The sequence below is a fragment of the Tiliqua scincoides genome, chromosome 8 (assembly GCF_035046505.1).
Source record: "Tiliqua scincoides isolate rTilSci1 chromosome 8, rTilSci1.hap2, whole genome shotgun sequence".
Lineage (NCBI taxonomy): Eukaryota > Metazoa > Chordata > Lepidosauria > Squamata > Scincidae > Tiliqua > Tiliqua scincoides.
This window is the reverse complement of record NC_089828.1, coordinates 26,312,894-26,339,302: the sequence shown is the minus strand read 5'-3', so window position 1 is coordinate 26,339,302 and position 26,409 is coordinate 26,312,894. Positions and strand designations below refer to the sequence as shown.

General features: G+C 47.0%; 1 protein-coding gene across 2 annotated transcripts in view; it reads right to left on the bottom strand.

Moving 5' to 3' along the window:
- TLN2 (talin 2) overlaps positions 1-26,260 on the bottom strand; it is a 225,182-nt gene extending 198,922 nt beyond the window's left edge. Inside the window, exons 1-2 of one of the 2 annotated variants that reach the window (XM_066636591.1) lie at positions 26,178-26,254; positions 21,352-21,457 (exon numbers count right to left, since the gene is read on the bottom strand). The gene's annotated coding sequence lies outside the window, so the exon portion shown is untranslated. Of the gene's footprint in view, positions 1-21,351; positions 21,458-26,177 lie in introns of both variants that reach the window. The other variant, XM_066636592.1, reaches the window with a different exon arrangement.
- Positions 26,261-26,409: the final 149 nt, after the last annotated feature.

The window sequence follows — 26,409 nt, the reverse complement described above, 5'->3', positions numbered from 1 at the left end:
GTGGCCGGTACTGCAACCTTCGAGCCCTGCCACGTGTCTGCTCAGCAGCCAGTTCCCCTGCGGCCAGGGGCCACTCCTGTGAGCGTGGCGGGACCGCAGCCTTACTTGTTCTGAGTAAGGCTGATGGGTTCTGAGCTGTCTGTGACAGATCAGGAGAGAGATCTTGGGGTGGTGATGGACAGGTCGAGGAAAGTATCGACCCAATGTGCGGCGGCAGTGAAGAAGGCCAATTCTATGCTTGGGATCATTAGGAAGGGTATTGAGAACAAAACGGCTAGTATTATAATGCCGTTGTACAAATCTATGGTAAGGCCACACCTGGAGTATTGTGTCCAGTTCTGGTCGCCGCATCTCAAAAAAGGCATAGTGGAAATGGAAAAGGTGCAAAAGAGAGCGACTAAGATAATTACGGGGCTGGGGCACCTTCCTTACGAGGAAAAGCTACGGCGTTTGGGCCTCTTCAGCCTAGAAAAGAGACGCCTGAGGGGGGACATGATTGAGACATACAAAATTATGCAGGTGATGGACAGAGTGGATAGGGAGATGCTCTTTACACTCTCACATAATACCAGAACCAGGGGACAACCACTAAAATTGAGTGTTGGGTGGGTTAGGACAGACAAAAGAAAATATTTCTTTACTCAGCGTGTGGTCGGTCTGTGGAACTCCTTGCCACAGGATGTGGTGATGGCGTCTAGCCTGGACACCTTTAAAAGGGGATTGGACAAGTTTCTGGAGGAAAAATCCATTATGGGTTACAAGCCATGATGTGTATGCGCAACCTCCTGATTTTAGAAATGGGTTATGTCAGAATGCCAGATGCAAGGGAGGGCACCAGGATGAGGTCTCTTGTTATCTGGTGTGCTCCCTGGTGCATTTGGTGGGCCGCTGTGAGATACAGGAAGTTGGACTAGATGGGCCTGTGGCCTGATCCAGTGGGGCTGTTCTTATGTTCTTAACTACAATTCCCAGGAAGCCTTGCAGGTCTCTTGTTATCTGGTGTGCTCCCTGGTGCATTTGGTGGGCCGCTGTGAGATACAGGAAGCTGGACTAGATGGGCCTATGGCCTGATCCAGTGGGGCTGTTCTTATGTTCTTATGTAGGTGAGGCCGTCCCCGCAGTTGAGCATCTGCTGGGCGGTGAGGCGGTCATCGGGCACATAGCCGGTGCCGCCGCTGATCAGGTAATCGGCCATGCTGGGTGCCCGGCGGACCGCGGCAGAGAGAGGGAGAGGGAGAGCGAGAGCAGAGCGCACACCAACCTCCCTCCGCCGCGTGGGTGCTCCCTCCCCTGCGCGCACACAGACGGGACTCCTACTGCCGGGCAGCGCGTGCACGCGCTGACGAGATCAGCCACGCGCTCCAAAAGACACTCGAGTCTGGCGCGTGACGAAGCCCGCCCCCTTCTATGGCACTCTCTCCAATCTAAAATAACCCGGAGTTGCACCCTGTGCATGTGCAGGTGTGACTCTAGCAATGAAGTCTATAGCAGCTATATAGACTTCATTGCTAGAGTCACACCCGCACATGCACAGGGTGCAACTCCAGGTTATTTTAGATTGGAGAGACAGGGCTCCGCAATCGACTCATTTTGCCTGGCGAGCTACCAGTTGATTGTGAACAATGTACTGAGCACCCAAGAGCTATAGTAATCTGACCTCCTATGCTGGTGTCCAGTTCTTGGAAAAAACTCTGGCTTGAACATGTGTGGGAAGAGCATCCTGAATCAACAATCCATGCTTGTTTCTCTAATTTTTGCTCCTTCAAGCAACAACCATGTTTCTGTCTTTGGTTTGAGCTGTTGCTTGTAAATCTGTGAGTGGGTTTGCCAACCCCCCTTTTCTGATTCTCTCTCTGACTTTTTCTTCTGCCTTGGGCTGAGCCTAGGTGCTCCTTTACACCTGGCTGTTTTGAATAACAATAGCGAGCTAAATGGCCTTGTTTATCACATTGGTAGCATTTCAGGAGTTCTTTGTTTAGCTTACTCTCTGCCCTGTAATTTGATCCACTCTCAGCAAGGTCTCCTTGCCTATACGGTGTGCATTCTGTCCTCAGCTCTGCTAATGTCTTTATACATCCTTTTCTCTCTTCCATTTATTGCTGACTTAAAGCTTCCAAAAACTGATTCACTAAGGCATCCAACGAGATATGCCACACGTTGATCCTCTGAAAGAACTATGCCAGTGAGTGCAAGATCATGGAAAAGCTGGATGATCTTGCTACAGTACTTATCAGTCCTCTTTCTTTTCCAATCTGAGGCAACACAAATCATTAATCAAACTGAACTAGTCTTTCATTCCTGTTTTTGAATAGGTTTCAGTTAGGATTGTAATCATTTCTTTTGCAGTATTAGCCTCTCGAAGGTAAAGCTCAGTTAGTGATCTGAGAATGAGGCACTTAGCCTTCCCATCTGCCTGATCCCATTTTTCAATTGCAGCCTCTCCACTAGTTGGGCATTCTTTGTTTAGAACAGGTAAGCCTCCATACATTTGTATTTCTGCCTTTATTCTACAATACCAGTTGTGGAAAGTTTTGGGGTTCAGCCTGACCATTGGTTGTATGGCTAAGGCTTCAACATCTGATCCTTCTGCCATCTTTTACTTAGCAAGCAAATTCAGCCTTACACAAATGAGTGGGGAGAGATCCCAAAAATAAAAAAAAATATTCTTCCAAGGTACCTGGGCTTCTCAGTACACAGTTCTCTGGGTTTCTTAGTGCACGGTCCCTGAGTTTCTTAGTACATGGTCCCTGGGCCCATAACCTGTTGGAGGAAATTAAAAAATAGTTTCCTCTTTGGGGGGAAGCAGAGTAGCTTAAGCAGCGAACCCCCCCGTTGGGTATCACCCCAGGGAACTAGCTGACTGCTAATCAATAAAAAAGACAGAGGCAATGGCTTATTAAAGTTGCAAAAAGAAGTTATTTACTTACAGTTCCATTGAGTGTATATTTACAGTATCTGATTAGGATCAGAGGTTCACCTAAAAACTTAGAGATAGCAAGGCCCTAGCGCTGCCTCACCTTGCGTGCCTTGTGCTCAAGATGGCCTGGGCATCAGAGCCTGGTGTGCGCCATCTTAACAGGTCAGTGGTCAGAGGACAAGAGAAGCGCTCAGAGGAGAAGAGAAGGATAAAGGGTTAGGGCCACACCCCACAAGGATCACAGAGAGAACAGGTAGAAAGGTCAGAGTCACTGGGCCATAGCTTGACCCCATAGCAGATGGAGTTGCACCAACTCCAACACATGTGACCTCCTTTCCAGCAAAGAAACCTGGTTAGCACCCACAGGTCTCTCCTTCCCCCTGCCCCTTTCTATCTCTCTCTCTCTCTCTCTCTTATACACACACACCTGACTTTGGAACATCTGATACTTCTTAGACACTTCCACACATATAGCAAGATGAGTGGGACATCTTGCATTAGGGACATCATGAGTTAGGACAGGACTCTTGAACAGTGTAAATGGGATAGGGATTGTAGTCAGTTGTGTCACAGTTCATGTGTTTGATTTTTCCCCCCTCCAATTGCATTTTAATATCCTTGCCAACCTTTGCTACTAGCCCCTTTTCTCACCCCTTGCTTTTATTCCCGCCACTCATCATTCCCACCATTGTTTTTCAGTCTCTTAATAAACTTCTTTGATTTCTGTTTATCTGACTGGTCTCAGTTTACATGAGAGTAAGTGGGTTGCCCCATCTACAGACCTCCCACACACTGTCGTGGGTGGTTTTGGGGGGGGGCAGAGTTGACGGCTCTCAGGGAATCTGGAAGGGAGGTTCTCTCAAGGCAGCAACTGATTCTCTAGCTTAAGGTGGCAGTGAAAAGTACCTCCCTTCTTTCACCCCCATTCCAGTAAGAAAGTGAAGCAGGGCATAGAGAGGTGGGTGCTGGCCTGAACCGCTTTGCCCTCTCTCTTTCCTTACAATCCTGATCTTTTGTTTCAAGTCTCAGCTCCGGTCACTCTCCTTGCAAATGGAAATTCCTCCAAATGAAATGTCACACACAAGCATTGCAGCAAACTAGATTTCTGCTGACACTCATTTGCAAACAAATGCACCCTTTGTTCGTCAAAGCCATGTTACAAGATTTCCACGCACCCATGCCAAGCCCATGGGCAACTTTTGCAACACTTCACAGATTGTAGCAGAGATTATTTCCTTCCTTGTTCTGTCAGATATGCTCCAACTGCCCTGTTCACTATGAGCATTCTCCATTTATTGGGTCCCTGGTAAAACCACTGTCCCTATGGGGACACTCTTTTAAGATATGGCAAGTATGTGCATATACATGTTAGAATTATTGAGGTGGCAGATCCTTCTACTCTGTCTTATAGGTCAATCTCAAAAATGCACATTGACTCTACTGTTTGGGTATGAAAACGCAAAATCAGAGATGATTATGCCATTACAATGCTTCCGGCCATCCTCTCTCCTGTCCTAACAGTAAATGTTGCTGAACGTAGGTACAGCTGTTCTATAGAAAGAACCAAATCCAGGATAAGATTTTTTTTATAAATTTAATGCGGTGGTCCCAAACTGTGGGTCAGGACCCACTGGTGGGTTGCAATCTGGTTTTTGGTGGGTTGCAGAAGGGCAATGGAAAAATCAGATAACTAACTGCCTCAAGACTTGAGGCTATTGAAAAATCAGATTCTGTAGCTGCTAATTACACAGCAAAGAGCTCAGCTCCTGCAGTTTGCAAGGTAGCTGCTAACGGCCCTGCAAGGAGCTGAGCTCCTACAGTTTGCACACATGTGTAAATATAGAGAAACAAAGTTTGAAGGTCTTCCTTCTGGTTATTATTACTTATAAATAAATAAAATTTCTTTCTAGATCTCCTTTTTTAGAAGTCTGGTCAGCTTAGGTGGGTCCTGATAGAATGTCGCTTTTAAAAGTGGGTCCCGGTGCTAAAAAGTTTGGGAACCACTGGTTGAAAAGGAAACATTTGATCAGATTACTAGAATATCCATGTACGGCATGAAAACAGGAAAAGAAACGAGTCCTCAGTAAGATGTCACAGAAGAACAGGGTGTTCAGGCACTAATGATAGGTAGGGATGTGACTTTTTGGTCGTGACAAAATAAAAACACCTAACACTACTTTCTACTTCTCATTTGTGTAAAACAAACAAAAAACTAATAATCTGTGAAAAAATAAAACTGTTTTCTAACACCTCTACATATTGGTCACTGTATGCTGGTTGGGCTGGACCAGGGGGGACAGATGGGGGACGGAACATGGGTAACGACTACAGCAGCGTCTGCTGACACTACACCACCTATATCACCTACCTAGAACACTTTTAAAGTAATCTTAATTTATAATTGTAATTGATAAAAATGCATCCTTGGAATAAAAAACACATAAGGCCGCTTTCTGTACTTTTACTCATTTTTGTCAAAACATGAAATTTGAGAAAAAGTAAAACCGAAAAATCACACGACTGGACTTCTTTGGACTGGACTACTGGACTTCTTTGGTGGTGGTGCTGGTGTCCACAGACTTCTGCCTGGAGAGGCCTGGCAGGTTCCCTCTTTCTTGTGGTTTTTAAACATGTTTAAATACACAAAACAATTTGGCTAAGAGGCCCTTTTTCAAGTGGGTGCTCCTTTTTTTATTTAGCAGGGGAAGAGTAACTGGCCCTCCTCACCCCAGCAGTGTCTTTTCTAGTGGTGGTCTGCAGGTGTTCCTTTATATATTTTAGATGGTGAGCCCTTTTGGGACAGGGAACCATCAGTTATTTGATTTTCACTGTAATCCACTTTGTGAACTTTTTGTTAAAAAGCAGTATATAAATACTGTTATTATTATCTCAAAGAATCTGCTGAGTGAAGCAGAGCCTTCTGCCACCTGTCCTGTTTATTGAAAAACCTTCAGTGTATTTGCACTTCAAGCAAAGGACTGCAGGCTGCTTAGACAGACAGCATTGTCCAAACATCAGCTTCACTGATAAGAGATTGCAGTATTTTTTAGCTCATACTGCCGGAGCACAGGTTGTAGCAATCTCTGGATTTCCAGTGGGAATCTGTGGCAGAAAAAAAAAAAAAAAAACCAGCAGAGAGTCTTGTGGCACCTGAAAGGCTAATGGTAAGGGTTTGGGGTTATTTTGTAGCACAGAAGCAGTAGGCCAAGACATTAGGGGGTGTCCCAGGTCACAGAGTCCCTGGTGTTACATACACACACAAGTGCCATTATTTTTGGCTGTTAAATGATGAAAGATACACCACCAATCTTCATTTACTTGGAAGTTAACACCTTCCAGGAGTGCCCTACTAAATTAGACCAAAGATCAAGGCAGGCCCAAGACTTCCTGGCACCTGAGATGGAGCACTGAAGGCAACCCACCATCCTACTCCGATGATTCAACAACCACCTCCATCAGTCCTCTCCCTACTCTCTAGACTTGAAAACAAAGTGGAAATGTGGAAGAGAGGTGGGCTAGAGTGTCCTATGCCCTGTTCTTTATCAAATCCACAGAGCAGGAAGAGGCAGTGAAGGAGACAGGCAGGTATCCCTTGCCAATCAGCTTCCTGATGCGACTGCATTAGTCAACTTCATGAACCAGCTGGACCTTCCAAAATGCCCATCTAATGCAGCCCTCTGCCTCTCTCAAATGACCAGTCAGGTCTATCCCCGGAAAGCTCATGGGCGGACATGTCACAAGTCAGCCCTGTCGACTGACCCCAGCATTCAGTATTGAGACTGTATACTGCCTCTAGGGTTAATCAGCATTGATGGACAGCATTGATTGAGTTTGTAGCAATTCTTTTAAAGGCTGCCTATGCTTGGGGCTATCACTGTGACCCTTAGTAATGGATCCAATAAGTTAATTGTGCACTTCATGAAGAAGAATGCTGATGGACTGCAGCGGCTAAGAGGTTCAACCAGGGAAACCTCTGGTGGAAATCTGGTTTCCACCTTGAATTCTCAAGCCACAGCCTCTCATTTGCCATATGGGAACTGACCAACCTTACAGGGTAAGAATTGTAAGCGACACTCTTAAGGTGCAATCCTAACTGCCCCTTTGGTGGCTCATGTCCCTTGCACTGGCCGAAGAGTGTCACAAAAGTGCCATAACGCAGGGCTGGTGCCCATCGTCACCTCTCCAACAAAACCTGACTTGCTTCAATTGGGAGAATTGACACATACTGAGTGATTCGCTCAACTATGGACCATCCAGGTGAGCAGTCTTACACAAAAAGTGGTGCAAACTATGCATGGTAGCACTATTCCAATCTTTCCACATCCATGTGCAAATCTTTTAACGCAATGCTGAGCAAGCAGTTTGTGAAGGATGAGTGGGAAGGAGGAAGAGAAAAACCTGGGCACATTAAAACAGGATGCCCGGGCTTTACACATACAAACAGCAGGGACTGGATGCAGTCAAGCTTCAGAGCCTTCTTAAAGTGTGCAGTCTCCACCTCTGCAGTTGACAGGCAACACAACACCACTAGATCGGTTGGGCCTGGTATACACTCTAGATTTAGCCCTGAGAACTTAGAGCAGTAGTTCCCAAACTTTGTAGAGCAGGAGTGTCAAACATAAGGCCCATGGGCTGGATGCGGCCCTTGGAAGCAATTTATCTGGCCCAGTTATAAGTAGGCTCACCCAGTATGATATTGGGATCTCTCATATTTTCCAATTATGAACAAGATTTTCACTTCTGCCATTAGCAGCTAATGAGTTTCTATGTGAGAACAAAGTGCTTATTTCTGGCCATCATCTGCTTAATGATGTCACTTCCTACTTAATGATATCACTTCTGGCCCTCAGCAGGTGCCATGAATGCTATTCAGCCCACTATTGGACACCCCGCACAGGAGGTCAAAGGAGAAGAATCTGCCTGCTTCACTTGAAGCTCCTTCTCTGACATCCATGTCTCATTTAAGATTTCAGAAAGAGATTGCAGCCAGGGATGCCTGGACTGGATCTGGGTCTGATCTCTCATTGCTGCAGCTTCGTCCTGGCAGATGACATCTCCATCCCAAAGCCATAAATATTCAGGTAGTCACACACACTCCGTGAATACCCTCTTCCCCATAAAGGAGGATGCCAGTGCATAATTCACTGCGACAGATGAAGTCATTTTCCCCCCCATACATATTCATGAACTGGATCAAAGCCAATAGAGGCCCCCATTTAATTAACAGAGATTATTTGATTATAATGGAAACTGTCTTATTCGTTAAGACAGATAAATTGAAAGCAAACACCGACTGTTCAACTTACTAGCTAGATTTCAACAGGATGCTGAAACCTTTTTATTGTAGAGAGTGTGCAAGTAGGATTTAAATCCTTGCCAGAGCATCAATAACATGAAAAAGCAACAGATGAGAGGGACAGAGACACACATGCTCCTGTCATGAATACCGGCTGCTTTGTTATGCACTCAGGGTGAAGGTGTGGATTCAGAGGCAAGGGGGACGTTCTTGTAAGGGATTGAAGAGCTCTTGTTAATCAGGTAGGATTATTCCTGTTTCAGGTTTCCAGGTTAGCGTATGGAGTCTGGAGAGCACAAGACAAAGGCAATTCAAACTCAGATCTCCACATGCAACAAGTGCAAGCTCAGAGATGGGGCTTGTTCCCAGACAGCAGCTTCCAGAATCTCATGGTAGATGGGTTTCTTAGATGTTTCTCCACCTCGCTCAAAAACAGAAAGGTTCTCCAAAATTCCTCACTAAATTAGTACTTCCATTTAGGTTTTTTTTTTAATTGTTGGCCAGAAAAAAAAATTCTTCCAAAGAAACATTGGATAAAATTAAAGATGCAAAATATATTTAAAGCAGCAGCACAGAGAAAACAAAGTGGCTGCTTGCTTTCTCCTTCACTCCCATTTTGCATTCTTGAAGGGTTTAAAGAGGATGAGGGACCTGTCAGCACCAGCAGGTTCTCCTCCATGATTCTGCTGCCAGTCAGTATGGAAAAAACTGCTAGGTGGAAGGTTTGACTCCATGAAAGGCAGTTTGTTGCCAGGACCGGCCCATCCAAGAGGCCAACTGAGGCAGTCTCCTCAGGCATGAGATCAGTGGGGGTGCCTATCTCAGTCTGCCAACTTGCCTTTACCACATCCTCCTCCTCTTTCTTCCACTCTCTGGTTTGGAAAAGGAAGAGGGGGATGGAGAGGAAAAGTAAAGGTGGAGGGGAGCTTAGGGGGAGGCAGCATATGAGGTCTTGGGCCAACCCCTGCCTGTTACAATGCTTCCATTAAGTTTCATGGGACTTTCTCTCAGGAAATGGTTCAGAATTGCAGCCTCCCCCAATTACAGAAAGGAAGAACGCCACCACTTGTTCAAATCAGATGGATGTTCAAAAGAGCATGAACAGAAGCCCAGAAGCAAGCCGACTTCTATGGAACATCCTCACAGGTAATTTTCTGTACAACCACAGCCTCCATTCAGGGCACAGCATTACTAAAAATATCCCTTCGAGGCAAGAGGAGAGAAAGAGGAGAGTTTAATTTCGAAGGTTTTGCCAAGGGGCAAGTCAGGATATCGAGCGAACTCCACAGTCGAGCCAGAGGACCAATGGAAGTCCAGCTCTCCTCCTTCCCCAGTCTTCTCCATCTTACCTCGCTCAGCAGAGTTCAGGGTAAGAGAGAAGCCTCCTCAGTGCAATAATAATACTTCAGAATCGTCATTTCTCCTACCAAGGAACAGGCGATCCTCTCTCCGTCTCCAGTACAAGAATAGTTATCCTCTCTGCAAATGGTTGAGGAGAGGTGGCAATAAGGTTGCATGCCACTCTTTCCATGCTCCCCTTCTGGTCACACTCTTCCTAATCCTGTCAATGTCCTCAAGGAGAGACAGACAACCTTGCCACTTCATCTAGGAAGATATTTGCAACTGTGTGGAGCCAATGATGATCCAAGGGGCAATCTGCAAGAATCTGAGCAGTCTGCGTGGGGAACTCAGTTGCCCTCCCTTGTGCAAGAAGCACGGGTAGTGGTGGAGCTGTGGGTATGACTGGCAGCAGTTCATTGCCATGCTCAACAGGCTTGCTGTACCAAAAACTGGAATACTTGAGCAAGTTTCAGTTTCAATTTATTTGCTCAAAACCATAGGTCGTCGCAATACATCGAAAGAAAAACAACAACAAAATATATAACAATAACCAATAAAAACACTCATCCTTAAGATTTATGGAGTTTTGCACGGATCTTTTTTGCGGCTTTGGCAAACTTTGCTACTTGATAGGTGATAGTAACATCTGTACCCGCAAGCAAACTGCATAGCTGAGCAGGCAAGGGTCTATCACGCAATAATCTAAGTATACCAGCAAGAATTTGATTCCTAGGATGTTCATACAAGGGACAACTAAATAAATAGTGAAAGATATCATCAATAACCCCTAGTCCACATAAACAAACTCTTTGATAAAAGGGGGTATTATTATATTTCCCCTCCAACCAGGCCGATGGCATACATTGAAAGCGAAGGGCCGTAAATGCTTTACATATCGGAGCAGCAGTTAAATCTTGAGCAAGTTTAAAAAAACCACAGGACATTTCTCAGAAAACTGGTGTGTCTAGCCAGTGGTGTCACTAGAGGAGTGCATGGAGGTGCAGACACACCAGGTGACAACACTGGAGGAGTGACATCAAAATGACTTATGCAGTAAGCCAGCCAGTCTGGAGGCTTTGCAGTGGATGGCTGTCCTGGGAGCACTGTGGCAGACAGCTGGTCTGCAGTGAATCAACCAGTACTAAGGTGGTGCCAAGGTGGGCAGCTGACCCAGCAGTACCATGGCTGGCAGCTAGCCTGTAAAACCAGCCCTGTTCTCACTAGAGCAGGGGTGTCCAAACATTTTGGCAGGAGGGCCACATCATCTGTCTGACACTGTGGCCAGGGAAAAAATAATTAATTTACATTTAAAATTTGAATAAATTTACATAAATGAATATATTAGAGATGAAATTATATGAATGAATGAAGGTCTTGCAGTACCTCAAGACCTATAAAATGCCTTGCACAAAGCAAGGCTGGCCTTTCCTTCACTGCCACTGCTGCATCACACACATGAAACAGCAAGCAGTGGAGGGAGCCCTCATCCCACAGCTCAGGTGAGAGGTCGAACAGTCATCCTCACACTGAGAGCAGTTGTTTAGTTATTTGATTTTTCTCTGTAAACCGCTTTGTGAACTTTTAGTTGAAAAGCGGTATATAAATAATAAATAATAATAATAATAATTGTGTCGGGCCAGCACAGGCTCCAGCAGGTCTCTGGAGAGCCAGAGGCTCATTGGGAACTGGAGGCTCTCCGTGGGCCGGATTGGGAGCCCCTGAGGGCCGCAAGTGGCCCCCGGGCCGGGGTTTGGGCACCCCTGCACTAGAGGATGGGGCCGGAGCAAGACTGGAACAAGCAGGGTCATGGGGGTGACATCAACCCTAGTGACACCACCATGTCTGGCCATCCTATACCCCAAGAGGACCAGGGGTATAGGATGTCAACCAAAAATACAACTTGCAACCAGGTAGGGGACAAGCATAGGTGTGAATCCAGGATATTTATCCCAACTGAGCTACAAAGTTCATGGCTTTGGCCCACCCCACTGGGCTATTGTCAGAGTAAAAGAGGTCAAGCCTATACATGCTTACCTGAGCTCTCCAAACGAGGGCCAGGATGCAAGCCTCATTGTTAACAATGAACATAAATAAAATGAAATAATGAGCTTGCTAAACAAGCTACCAAGGGAATACATAAGGCATAGCAGAAGCTTGTCGTAATTTTAGGGAAGGTCATCTCTGGACTAGGTTGCAATGCATCTTTGATTAATCATTTCAATAAACCCTTGACAGCAGCTAGAATGGCCAGTGCTAGTTATAGGAAGAAATCAGTTGCACTGCCAAGATGATTGGTTTTATAGGATATGGGACACTGCAGCTCTATCTGAGATTGCTTATCTCCAGAAGCACAAGGAAAGCACCTCTTTATGGTGGGGGGGGGGAGCCATTTACAGTAATGGTCCATTATTTGCTGCTTAATTCAATTTCTCCAGCCCATGAAATGGTACTTTTCCTCTCTTTGTGACCATATATGCTGTATTTTTCATATCCATATATTATATTTTTCTTTTTATATACAATAATTTTTTTTAAAACCCTTTTAATAGACTAATGGCCCAATCCTATCCCCCTTCTACACAGTTTGGAGTGTGCACTCCACCAGCACAGACCATCACATACATGCCATAAGCATGTTGCGACATTGTACCAGTTAGGAGCTCCGGAAGGTATAAAAGTTCCCTACCTGGTTACATACTCACTTTGGGCCAACCCAGCAGGGCTCTTTGTAGGTTCTGATGTAGTCACTCAATAGCTTAAAATTCATATGGATCAATCCATCCAGCTTTTTTGGATGACAGGAACCCTTCTAATAGTAGCTGGGCTGTTTGAAACGCCCAAGCTGAGAATGAGAGAGAACTACTAAGGTAGGCTTGCTGACCTCAGTCTGCAACCTTAGTTGGCCCTCTGCTCAGTTTCATGGCCAATTTACTCTTGCTGTTCAGCAATCCAAAGCATGCAAGGACAGTATCTTGTGGGGGTGGGTGAGTTTGTTTCCCTTAAAAGCTCTCGTAATCGAACAAAAGAGCCAATTTTATTGTACAACATGCTAACCTCCCCCCCCCCCAAAAAAAATGTCACTCCCCTTGTACACAATGCTACACCACGAGGTATAACTCCATCCTGCCATTGTATAGGGTCACGAAGAGGGTGCCAAAGCACTATTGTCCTATTCGTTTTAAGTCTTGCAGCCACAGCGGCCAGTTCTTGCCATTCCCATTTTGCACTTTCAGCACGTTTCTGGAAGACTGCAAGATTTGCATAATTTACTCCGTGTGGGGGATCCGAATCCTTGCGACAGGTTGCTTTTTCTGCAGCCCACTGCCAGGCCTGGCCTTCATGCAAATCTTTCCAGACCACTCTCAAAGACACTGGTTCTTACCCAAGAATTGGCCGACCTTCAAAGGATAAATGCAGGGAAGAGATTCCCTTGCACAATCAATTCTTTATCTTGCTCTCTCTCCTTTTTTTGTTTCCATTCCAGGTAACAGAACTTAAGTGCCACGTCTGATGTTTTATTTCTTTTTTCAAAATGCAAATTTGAAAAAGTAGGTAGAAAAGCCACAGTGTCTGAATAGTCTGTTTTTGCAGTGCAAAAATACAAATCAGGGAGATGTTCCTTGCAAGGATCTTTTCCCAGAGTCCAAATCTAACCATCAGAGCACAGTCATCTTTAGTCAGATCCTACCTGTTTCCTTGTTTTCAGAACCCAGGCACCATTTTTCAAACAGTTTATTCTGCTACAACACATCCTTAAAATGCCAAGTATATTATATTCGAACCAGGGTTTAAATGTAAGGCACTAGGATCTCAAACAAGGTCATCCTCCCCATGAGGTTGTGTGCAGCAGTCACTTTGAGTTGCAGGTATGGAACAGCCACAGATCAAGAGGTGCCTTGCACTCTCTGCCTGTCTGACACATCACCTAGCCCACACTTTGCTATGGCATCATCCTGATCCTCTTCTACTCCTAGAACCAGGGCCTCTTAGAGGAATTTTATCAGGGGGTACAAGTTTCTTTTGGGCCCCTTCCCAAAGGTGGGACTGGGGGAGGGGCAGAACGAGGGGCAAAATAGGGCAGGGGGAGGATACTGACAGCCAGAATATGCAATCTTTGGAGCCCAGGTTTACCTGACCATGCGGCATTGGCAGCTAGATAAAGTAATATCGAAAACCAAACTCCCATCTCTCTCTAAAACTTTGGAATATAGAAAATCCATTGCAGAAAATTAGCATCTTCATATTTGGGCTCACACTAGAATGGACAGTGTCCTGTGCACCAAAATGCACTTCTGCAGCAGTTGTAGTCTTGCAGCTGTGTTCCTGACCTCCTATACACTCCTTCATAGTAAGCGGATCCTCAAGTTAAAGAGCTACTGTAGCAGGTCAGTTTCCTCCCAGATTTGACACATGGATGTATGCCTGGGCCCGGTGTGTATGGCTTGCAGCAGCAGTTGCTACTGCATGCCAGTGGTTGTGCCCCCAGCATCATGGCAGGCAGCAAGTTCAGGTGAGATAGGAAAATGTAAGATCCCAGGAACTTTTTGGGCCCCCTTTCTGACGCTGGGCCCAGGTACAAATTACCCCATTTACCCCCCTCTCCTAGGACCTGCCAAGCATCCTCCTGCCCAACCTGTTTTGAAGAAGTGGCAAACATTAGGAAGGGAGGGTGACAGTGGCAATAAAGACAGGTTCAGAAGGAAGGGTGGAAAATCTGGGTGATTGTTTCAGCATGGGCTGGTTCTGGTGTCCAACCAGGAACTGTGACAGTGGGACTCAGGCACCTGACAATGCACCAGTGAGACAGCTCAAGAGGGAATGGCTGACCTGAGCCTTACTGCACCTCCTGACTGTTGCCAGGAAGAGAACTGCAGCCAACCACGCCAAGTGGAATCAAGTAATCTGGGGAGCTGGCAGGGTCTGCTGCTCCAGGATCTGACCACCAACCTGTTTTCCCATGCCAGTTGCCCCAGGCCCTGGCTAAAGAGTTAGTTCCATGGACACATTCCAAAACTTGAGATTTCTCAAGGGATTCTAGCGACACCACAAGATAATATGCGGAGGGGGGGGAGGATCTGATACTGTGGCAGGGCCCAGTGGCAAAGTGGCCCAGTGCTGCAGGGTGTGCAGCAGCAGAGGGGCAGGGCTTCATGGTTAAGGTTGGCTCCCCGTATGGGACCTGATGAGGTGTGGGTCAGGGGCCCCATGCAAGGCCAACACCTGTATCTGGCCAATCACTAGAGCAGTGGTTCCCAAACTGTGAGCCACGGCTAGGGGAGCAGTGGAATCCTTGTAAAAAAAACCTGCCACCCTATCCAATGTATATGATTGTAGTCCTAATGGGAAGCTGTGACCAATGGCCCAGTAGATCAAGGGAGCTTCCAGTCAGAAAAGTTTGGGAGCCACTGCACTAGGGTAATGAGGGCTTACTACTATCACAGCTTGCCACCATCTTGTTGCAAGCCAGGGCTCATGGGGATGGTTACAGAGCAGTGGTGGTGGTGGTGGTGGTGGTGGTGGTGGTGGTGGTGGAGGAACCATGTTCTCTTAATACCCATTGTTCACATTCTGCTGCTGCTGCTCTTTACCATCACCCGGTAAGCCAGTTTGGGGCCAAGAACATTTTCCAGAAGTTGGTGAGGATTCACTGATGCAAATCCTCCTTCATGCTACTACAGCAATACCTTGCACTTTCATCTAGTTAGGAATCAGAGCATAGAAAGAAAGTCAAAAATGGATGAATGTCAAAGCATAGCATAGCCTTATTTAACTTACAAATTTATTTTGGCCAGCAAAAAACATAAATAACTAGCTGTACAGCACCTGCTAATGTGTGCAAAACCTAAATAAACAGAAATAAAAGAAAAATTAACACAAGAATGTTGATGAACATTGTGGAAGGTTGGATGAACTTGGACAAAAGAGGAAAGTGCATGGGCGAAATTTGAAATGTGGTTATAATTGAAAACGGCTGAAAGAACAAAGCGATGGAAGTCAGTAGATGAAAGTCAAGGCATTGTTGACCCTATAGCTATAGCAGTGACAGAATCAGGACAGCCCCTCATCCACTGCCTGGTTTGCAGGCACTGGTAGAGTAGTGGGAGTGTGGGGGGTCATTTGCAGGACTTGCAGGTTTCCCCAAGAGCTGGAGCCAACACTGTTCACAAGAGACAGTGAGGATGACAACCCAGTGATAGCCCCCAAACAGCCTGAAATTTAACCTCTGACACTCATCCCCTAAGGAAAACACACACACACACAGGCAAATGGGTTATATTTAGCAAATGTGTGACCTTCCTGGTTTAACTGCCACCAGCTGTAGACCTTTGGATGGAAAGGCAGGGATAAGAGCTCTACTTGAAGAATCTGCTGGCCCTCATTGACTGCTCAGGCAGGAGACACAGTGGGATGGCTAATTAGCAGATACCGAGCTACAAATTAATTAATAAGACTCCAGTTCAAATCCTGCTTCAACTATGCGCTCAATATTGTGGTGCAAGGAAAGCAGTACTCTTTCAGCCTCTGCCGCCCACCTGAGATATGGCAACAACACTATTGCAGTACACAGAGGGCTGTTGAAAGGATCAAAACAAGATAATGAGTACTTGGAATGCTCTGAGAAGTCCCATTTCCATTCTACGTTGTTATTAAAAGGGGAGGACATCAAAGCAGCGGCAGGCATGAAAAATGAGAAAATAGTATCCCACATAACTTGCAATCATTTAACACACTATTGTTAGGCCTGCTTAGCATAAGGGGGAGGAATCAGAACTGTTTGAGGAGGTGGGAGAACGTTTTAATTGGCATGGGGCAGTGAAAACCTTGATCTGGCCTGAACTGTAGGGAGACTCAGGGAGAAACGAAACATTTGGCGAAACGCAAGCAACTAGTTTTCCGGTGCACTCCTTAAACTGCACGGTCACTTGACTAATTGTCACGGTTTTGGTGTCCATCACAAACCCATGTTATTGAAGTTCCCAATACCTCATGCAAGCTCCTATTTCAAACGCTAACATTTAGGCAGTGGTTCCCCACTTTTTTGACTGATGGCTCCCTTGACCTACTGAGCCACTGGCAATTGTGATCCTGGCCTTTGTGCTGCTTGGGGCCAGGACCACAAAATGCCACCCCCCCCCTTGCAGCCCAGAGACCTAAAAAAGTCACTTCAGAGAAAACCGAAGTGATGTTTTCGGACCTTCTGAGGGCCGGAGAGGCTGTGTTTGGTCTCCCCAACCCCCAGTAAGCCTTCTGAAACCTCCGGAAGGCCTAAAAACATCACTTCCAGTTTTTGCTGGAAACCAGTAATGGTGTTTTCAGGCCTTCTAAGGCACAGTAAAAGAGACTGAAGGGGGGAAAAAAAGGAGACAGGGGAGAGGGAGTTGCAGTGGCATCCTTGCCAGGTAGTGCCCCAGGACATTTGCCCCCCTAACCCCCCAGGTATGCCAGTGGCCATGGCTCCCCATTAGGGCTACAGTCCTAAACATTGTATAGGGTGGTGGGGTTTTGCAAGCCTTCCTCGGCTCCCCTGGCTGGCTTTCACTGACCCCTGGAGAGCCACAGCTCACAGTTTGAGAACCCCTGCATTTAGGCCTTATTGTTGCCGGTAGCTCCTCTGTGAAGCTAGACACAGCTCTTCTCTGTGCTGCAAGTCACCACTTCTTAGACAGAAGATAAATAAATAGTGGAATCTATTAGACTATAGATAAATAGTAGAATCCCAGTCACAGCAAACAAGCAACGCTACAAGTGGCAAATATTGGAATGCTTTCCAACAACCAGCTGACATGTAACTTGTGGGCCATGGAAGCCACAGGAATAAGGACCACAAATTGTTCCAGAAAGTATATGTGACAATCACCATATGGGAGTAACTCAATATGCTTTGGCATTGGCTCTATGGGGCAGCCACAAGAGCTGATGGGGCACAGTGGCTAAGAAACCAAATTGAGACTCAGGCCTACTTTGGTAAGAATCTCTACTCTGCCCTAAATTCTCACCAGGTGGCCTTAGGACAAGTCACTCCTTCTCAGCCTCAGTCTTACCCAGCTGCAGTATGGGGTAACAACTCTTACTAACCTTACAGGGTTGTTGTAAGGATGACATTGAGGTAATACACAGAAAATATTTTGCACACACAGAAAATGCTGCACAGGCAGTGGCATAGCTAGTGAGGGGTGGGGGCGGTTCGCTCCAGGTTCCAGTCTTGGGGGGGGAGACACCACAAATGAGCCAACATCGCTAACATCGCGGAGGTTACGAGTAACCCCATCAGGCTATACACCGTTGGATGTGGAATGTCCAGCAGAATGCAATGCAAAAAACCAGAGGAAATTATGTCCTTTCCACCAAAAGTTATAGCCAAAAAACTGGAAACAAAAAAATGCATGGAGTCCTAAAGAAAATGAAACTGAGCCATATCGCGTGTTTACTCATGAGTAGGCGAACGATTCTTAGTCTGTCGGAAAGGGCAGGCTGAGAGGAATCCAACATCAGAATTGTTCCTATCCAATGAAAGCTTCCCCAAAAAAACACCCAAGAAGGAAGTCCCTCCCTCCAAAAAGGTGAATGTATTGAGCCCTATGGAAAGCGAAAGTAAGCCACATGGTCGCGTTTACTCATGAGTAAGCAAACGTGCCTTGGCTGCTGGTCAAGTCAGCCAAAGAGGAATGCAAGGCTGGTTGCATGGTGCCAATCTGATGAAAGTGGAGCTCAACAACTGCTCCAGAAGGCAGCACCCCCCCCCCCAGAATAAAACAGAGGCTTGAGCTGATAAGGTGGGCACTGGGGAGGGCTGAAAAGCTCAATGATTTTTTTTGGGGGGGCAGGGCCTCTGAGAGGAATTTTATCAGGGGGTACAAAGTTTCTTTTGGGCCCCTTCCCAAAAGAAGAGGGGGCAGTGGGGGTAGGTAGAAGGGGAGGGCAAAATAGGGCATGGTGAGGGTGCTGGCAGTCAGGATAGTCTTTGGAGCCCAGGTCTACCAGGCTTCTTGATGTGGAGCCCAGGTCTACCTGACCATGCTGCACCAGCAGCTGAATAAAGTAATATGGAAAACCAAACACACTCCTAAGTCTTTTTAAAATCTTTGAAATATAGAAAAGGCATTGCAGAAAATTATCATCTTCATATTTGGGTTCACACTAGAATGGACAGTGTGCTGTGCGCACCAAAATGAACTTCCGCAGCAGCTGTAGCCCCACAGCTGGGACCCTGAGCTCCTATACACTCCTTCATGGTTATCGAATCCACAAGCTAAAGAGCTACAGTAGCAGACCTGTTCCTTCCCAGATTTGACACTGAATCAAGCAGGGATGCATTCCTGGGCCAGGTGTGTATGGTTTGCAGCTGCAGTTGCCACTGCATGCCTTCGGTTTTACCTCAGGTATCATCCATAGGCTGCAAATTCAGGTGAGATAGGAAAATGTAAGATCCCAGAACTTTCTGGGCCCCCTCCTTTGACTCCTAGGCCCCCTTTCTGACCCTGGGGCCAGGTAGAAATCACCCCCTTTACCCCCCTCTCCTAAGCCCTGGTGTTATTGCAGGCAGGCTACCAAAAAAATTCACTTGGTGAAACAGGGCTGATTCCCCTTATTCATCTGTTTTTCTTTAATTTAATTCTTTATAATTATTTTATTTTGCTTGATGATGTCACTTCCAGCCATGACATCACTTCTGGTGGGTCCTGGACAGACTGTCATTCTAAAAAGTGGGTCCCAGTGTTAAAAGTTTGAGAACCACTGCCTTAACTCAAAATAGGCCAATGAGACATGGGGGGACGGGAGATAGGGGACACCCTAGTGACCAAAATTCTGGAAATAATTGCTTTTAGGAATAATACCATCATGTTATATACTATTTGATGCAGAATTTCATCCATTGCTTGTGGGGAAATATTCAGGGCAGGAGGTCTGGTCTAGAGGGTTGAGCCTCCATTTGCCTGAAGATAACATCCGAAGGTCGCCAGTTTGAGGCCACCGGCACCGTGCGACCTTGAAGCAGCTGACAAGCTGAGCCGAGCTATTCCACCTGCTCTGAGCGTGGGAGGATGGAGGCCAGAATGTGCGACCAGATCAAGAAAGAAACACCTGAATGTTGTGGTTTCTTGAAAGATAGAAACCTTCTTTCAAATTGTAAAAATCCCTACGGGGATTTAAATTTTCCTGCCTATGTAAACCGCCTTGAATAAAGTCTAAGGAGAAATCTGAGGACCAAGAAAGGTGGTATAGAAATACCTGTATTATTATTATTATTATTATTTTCTGGACATTAATATTATTCATTTCATGTCATGACTGTTACTATCTCTCAGTCTAACCTACCTCACAGGGTTGTTGTGAGGACAAAAGAAGGGGAGGAACCACGTACTCCACCCTGAGCTGCTTAGAGGAAGGGTGGTATATATATGTAAAATATATATAAATAATAAAATTAACAATTAAATAATTAATTATGTTGTATGAGGGTGACAAAAATTTATGGGCCCCGGGTGTCAAATGACCTAGCTATGCCTCTGTACATAGCTATTAACAACCAACAACAATTGTGATGAGAAATATTTATATACTGTACAGTTTTTCAACCAAAAAAAAATCATAGAGCAAGTTGTAGAGGAAACGACATGAAATAAATAAATCAGCAATGTGCAGAGCAGGTTGGATTGTGATGCCAACTTGTGAACTGCAACCTTCTAGGAAATACATGGAATTGGGGAGAGGAGAGGAGTTTCTAGCGGATGCACAGCAGAAGCTCACAAGCATAAAATTACTACATAAGACCCTCCAACCCCACCCACAAATGCTGAAAAGTCTCCACAGATCAATCAAATACAAGCCAGGAAACAACTGTGGCCTAGACCAGGGCTGTCAAACTCATTTCATATGGAGGGCCACATAGCATTCATGATGGCTGCTGAGGGCCAGAAGTGATGTTTAGGCAAGAAGTGATGTCATTAAACTGGTCATAACCAACAATAAACACTTTTTTCTCACTTAGGAACTCATTAGCTGCAAATGACAAAAGAGAAAATATACAAATCTTGATCATATTTCAAGATATGGCAGAGCCCAATTTTCATGTGGGCTGCCCTTTCAGCAGTAACACCTCAGTATTACATAGCAGCTGAAAGCCTGAGGGACCTATAAAAAGCTTCTGTGGGCTGCATCTGGCCCCCAGGCCTTATGTTTGACACCCTTGGCCTAGACCAAGTTCTCCAGACAGATGGCGGTACTAGTTATACTGCTTGGACCTCACAGAGCATGCACTCATTTACCCGCTCACAGAGATAAGGACATTGTCCAATCCTCCCATAAAGGCATCTAGGACAGGCACCACCGTAACAATTTATGGAACCCCTTGCCACAGGATAAGTATGCATTGGGTAAATGGAGATCAGCTGGGAGAAGGAGCAGCCAGGGATGGCTATGCTTAGAGAATTCAAAGTACAAGAAACATGGCAACTCTGATCTCTTGTCCAAATGGTTTTTGCTACTTCAGTTGCACCCATGTAGGCAGCGTCCTCCAACCACCAGCCCATCAGGTTTTGCAACAAAGACCAGACTGTCATCTCCAAAACAGATCATAGCACATATTTGTTCATAGCACAGGGAGATTCACTTACTATATTAGGCAGCAAGACTGAAAACAGACCACATTTAAAATAACACATTCAGCTGCACAGAAGCCTTTGGAAGACAGATGCGAGATAAGCAGCAGATAAGTATCAGAAAATGACAAAACACAATGTTGCAGCCATTTGCTAACTAAATGGTTTATGGGTGCATCAGGCAGAAGGGGCCTTACTCATCAGATGGAAAACTGGAAGTCTGTTGTGGGGAGCTCAAGAAGACAGCCAGGTGCCTTCAGTTTCCTCCATGGAAACTCAACTGCTTAAAAACTGGGAGCAGAGCTAAAATGAAAAAACAAACAAAAACAAACAAAAAAACAGAACAAATCAGAATTCTGTGCCAAGGTTATTCAAATTCTGTAACCAAAAAAGTTGTTATAGTATTTTGAACACAGAAAACTCTGCAGGATCAGGCCAAAGGATCATTTGGTCAGTCTCCTGTTTCCAAAAGTGATGAGTCAGCTGCTTCCAGGAAGCCCAAGAACAGCGCATGAAGGCAAAGGCCACCCCCTGTTGCTTATTTCACAGCATATGTTACTCAAAGCAAGAGTGCCTCTAAACATGGAGGTTCCATTCAGATAACAGAAGGAAAGCATTGCTGGAGCAGAGCAGCATCTGGTCCATCTAGCCCAGCATTCTGCTTCCAGCAGTGGCCAGCCATATTCTTTTAGGGCACTGATAAGCTGGGAGGAAGGCAACAGTACTTCCCTGCTCTTTGATCCCTCCTGCCAAAAATGGCATGCATTTGCATATTGCTTCAGAACATGGAGGTTTCATCTAACAATCCCTTCCTTCCCAAAGTGCTTCAAGGTCTCTTTCTCAGGAAAACCCATGACTCAAGTTTGCCAGGGGTTAATGATCTAAATAACTTTTCTTCAGTTATGCTTTATGTTTCTTATGCACAAATCAACTACCTATGAACAAACAAAGCTATCTCGGTCTGCCAAGTCAGACCTTTGTCCACACTGACTGATAATGGCTCTTCAGGATTTCAAGACAAGAACCTTCCCCTGCCCAACCTGGAGATGGTAGCAATTGAACCCAGGACTTTTGGCACACGAAGCAGGTGATTACAACTCCACCTGAAGGTGCCTTATATTTCCCCTCAAACCCCAGCACCATCTAGCATAGTTCAAAGTAGAAGCTCAACAAAGTCTCAGGAAGAGGTTTGTTTTAATCCCCTGAGCTAGATCCTGATTGTTGGTGCTGAGAAAAACATCTGGGATCTTCTGGGTGCAAAGCAGGCAGAATCCATGGACTTCCTGAGAGTCAAACACCTCCGCATCACGGTTTCCTGCATCACTCTGGATAGACCACGATACCAACAAGAACCTCTAGTACCCTGGGGGACAGAAGTAGTAACAGGGGAGTAGCAAGTTCCCTGCACAGCTGCTAATGGCTCCTGTGCACATCATCTGAGTTGGACCTTTTAATCCACAAACACGACTGACAAAATCAATCCACTCACCTTGGAGGTGCCACAGGACTTTCTGCTGGCTTGTTTTGCTGCTACAGACTCCCACTGTGAGTCCAGAGATTGCTACAACCTGCATGCCTGCAGCACGAGCTAGAAAATGCTGCAATATCAATGAAGCTTAGGATGTTTGGACAATCTTGTCTGTCTAAGCAGCCTGCAATCTGGAGACCTTTGGCTGAAGTGCAAATACACTGAAGGTTTTTCAATAAACAGGACGGGTGACAGATGCCTCTGCCCTAACTCAGCAGACTCTTTGAGACCAAGGCATTCAATTAAGAACAAATCTAAAGCCCCTTGTCAAATTGTTTTATGTATTTAAACAATGTTTTAAAACCACAAGAAAGAGGGAGGTTGCCAGACCTCTCTAGGCAGTTCACAAACGGGGCATCACCACCAAAGAGACCCTATCCAAACAAACCTCTAAGAATAGTGGGCAGAGAGTAGGATCTCAGCTGCTGGTCACAGAGCTCATATGGGAGAAGGTACTCCCAGAGATAAAGCCCCAATTGGCCTGGGAACAGCTTAAAGGCCAAAGTTGGCACTTTGAATCCAGAAGCAAACAGGCAAGCAATGCAGTTGATTATCTCTCTGTTTGGTCCCAGCATCTTGCACAGAGAGGTATACTGCCTCTGTATAGGGAAGTTCCATTAGCTACCACAATTCCTAGGCATCGCGATAGGACTTGAGGGAAGTCACAGGCCTCCAATAAATATATGAAAACCCATCAGGCCTTTGGTCCACCATTTGTTCCGATTGCAGTTGTCCCATAGAGGGTCTTTGGCAGAGGTCTTCCCCAGCCCTACTTGCAGAGATTCTTTTAGCTAGAGATGTCTGCAACTCAATGGGGGCCCTCCAGCGGTGCAATGTATGTGTTCTACTCACTGAGTTATAGCCCTTCCCCAGCTTAATGTCACGCTGCAGTAAAACCAGCCCAACGTAAAACAAACAAAAATATGGTTTAAATTTGATTCAATTAGAAGTCATTATTGTTTCTCGAATGCTAGGATTTCTCTGGTTTTTCTCTGCCAAGACTTAAAAATGACTGCATGCAGAACACTTTCACTCACTGATGCTGTATCAATGGAACTGTCCATCTCTGGAATGGGTTGGAGAAAGGTCTGGCCCAGAACCTCTGGACACCTAAGGCAGCATACCAAATGCCAATTTCACCCCCCCCCCCAACGCAGTTATGTGCCTGCTACTACTGTACTATTCCTGCTCCCTGGATTGAAAGAAAGAAAGAGTGGAGGAGAGGAGATAGTGGGCTAGAGTGAGGTGTTGTAGCCCACCACGCCTCGCCTCCATGCACACTCCACACAATCCAAGTAGCAGAAAGAGGAGTGAAAGAGGGCTGCAGACAGAGGCTTCAGCTGGTCTCAGGGACGGTCCCGCCCCGCTTCAGCAAGCCACTTTTGGCTCCACCCTATCTACAACATAGGGCTAATCCTGGCCCACCTTAGAGGGCTGTTGTAAGAATCATCAAGGGGTGTGTAGCACCTTGAAAATTTGATATATGCTTTAAAAAAGCAGAGGGCCATTATTAAGCAAAGAAGTTACTGCTCCAGAAGCCTCTCCCCCATCCTACCCCCCCCCCTCTGTTTCTTGGCCTGCATTTCTGATCCTGTCCTAAGGAAACCATGTCCACAGCACCACCAGAGGTCTCACATGAAGCATACCTGAGGTGGTAGGATGGGCTGTACCACTTTAGAATTCAAGCACATAGGGGGGAATTTTGAAAGCACCCCTTCATTTTTTAACCTCTGTGCAGATGATGTTCAGAGAGAGAAACTGGATCCCTTTCCTAATTACAAATAATGCTTGTTTTCAACACAGAGGAGCACCTCCACCTGCACTTACTGTGGTTCAGGCCTTCATACTATCACAGGGCTCCCCTCTCTGGCTCTGGGGTGTGGGTAAAGGCAGCCTTGATCGGGAGATGCTTTTCCCACACTTCCAGCTCCTCCCCTCCCCACGGCTGCCCCCCCCACACACACACACGCCCACCCAGCCAACCCCTGGGCTGGCATCCCCCTTCTCGCCAGGGAGGGAGTTTAAAAGCCAAAAGGAAGCCAATGGATCTCTCTCCCTCCCCTCCGCCCCCTCGATTTCCCATTTTAGGGGCGAGAGTGGTGGGCTAGCGCAGCACCAACCATCTCTGCCATGGGATGTGGACGAGAGAGGAGGGCAAGGGCTGGTTCCAGCGCATCGCTTCCAAGAGCAACCCCCCCCCTCCTGATCTTCTACCCCCAGATGCATCCCTCGCGCCTTGGCCAAGGGCACTGCATCAAATCCAAGGCACCATCTCTTCCTCTCCCCCCTCCCCAAGCGCACCTCCATCTATCCCCACATAATGCCCACAGATCACCTTCCCGGCCTTTCTTAACTCCACATCAAGCCAAACTTACTTTTGAAGACCAGTGGGGAGCAGGGGAGGGAGATGCCCCCACCCCACATCCCCCCCACACCCCCACCAGTTGATGTGCACTTCAGAGGTGCCATTTGACAGAAAAAGAGGGGCAGAGAAACCTCAGCTCCATCAAAGCACAGCAAGTCACAGCAAACATGGCTCCCTTTGGCAAGAATTCCCTGCCCTCCAGTGTGCATCCCAACCGCTTCCCAGCACGCCCAGCCCAGCTCAGGCATGAGTTTTCTGAAGGAGCCTCTGGATTCTGGATTCACACAGCTCTGTTCCGTCCTGTCCTGGTGAAGACCCGAGGAAAGCAGAAAGCAAACCAGGTCAGCCCACCTGGAAGGGGTGATCTGAACAGGCAACAGGAACAGGAACGGGGGGGGGTGTGCGTGTGTGGTGTGGTCTGAACACGCATCAAGCACAGGGACGAACGTGTGTGTGGTGTGATCTGAACACGCATCAAGCACAGGGACGAACGTGTGTGTGGTGTGATCTGAACACGCATCAGGAGCAGGGACGTGTGTGTGGTGCGTGAAAACCCCAGCGCGCAGCCAAGCCAGACGCCTGCAGCGAGCTGAACCTGACAAGCCCCCTTCACTTTCCCCTGCGGTTTCTGCCTTCCCAGTCGAGAGACGGATGAAACTGATCAACCCACTTAGCAGGACGTTGCGGGGAAGGCGAGGGCAAGCCACAAGCGGGGCAGCGGGCTCGCGAAACGGTGCCTGCGCCCTTCCCTCTCCCCGGTGACCACGATGCCCTTCGGGGGACCCCCCCCTCCCCCGATCCCTGGAGCAGCAGGGCAGGAAGTCCGGGAGGGGAGAGGGTCTCCACCACCAGCTCTCAGGAACGCGCGGGGGAAAGCGCGGAGTCAGCTGCCTTCACGTGCGAAAGGACAGGTGGTCGTGCACGACCGGGAGGGGGGGAGGCGTGCGAGCGAAGGTCAGATCCAGCAAGGATCTCCAAGGAGCAGTCCCCCCGCTGCACCGCCCCAGCACAGATCGCAGGGAGAGCCCCCAAGGACTGCAAGGCAAAATGATGACATGGAATGCAGACATGCACCGGGCAGCCCCCCACCCCCAGGTCTGAAGCAACGCGCGCCTGGGAAGGGCTCCTACCAGCGTTCCTGGGGCATCTCCCACCAAGGCTGGTTGCCTGCCTGCCTCCCTCGCAGCCTGCAGCTCCCTCCAAAGCTCCGCGTCTCCAGCCTCAGCCCTCTGCAAGCTGCTGCTGCTGCTGCTTTCCAAGCTCTCAGAGCCCCCAGCCCAGAGAGAGCAGGAAGCGCGTCATCACCCCGGGACCGACTGGCCAGCTGGCCTTCTTCTCCCTCCTCTTCTCAGCTGGAGCTCA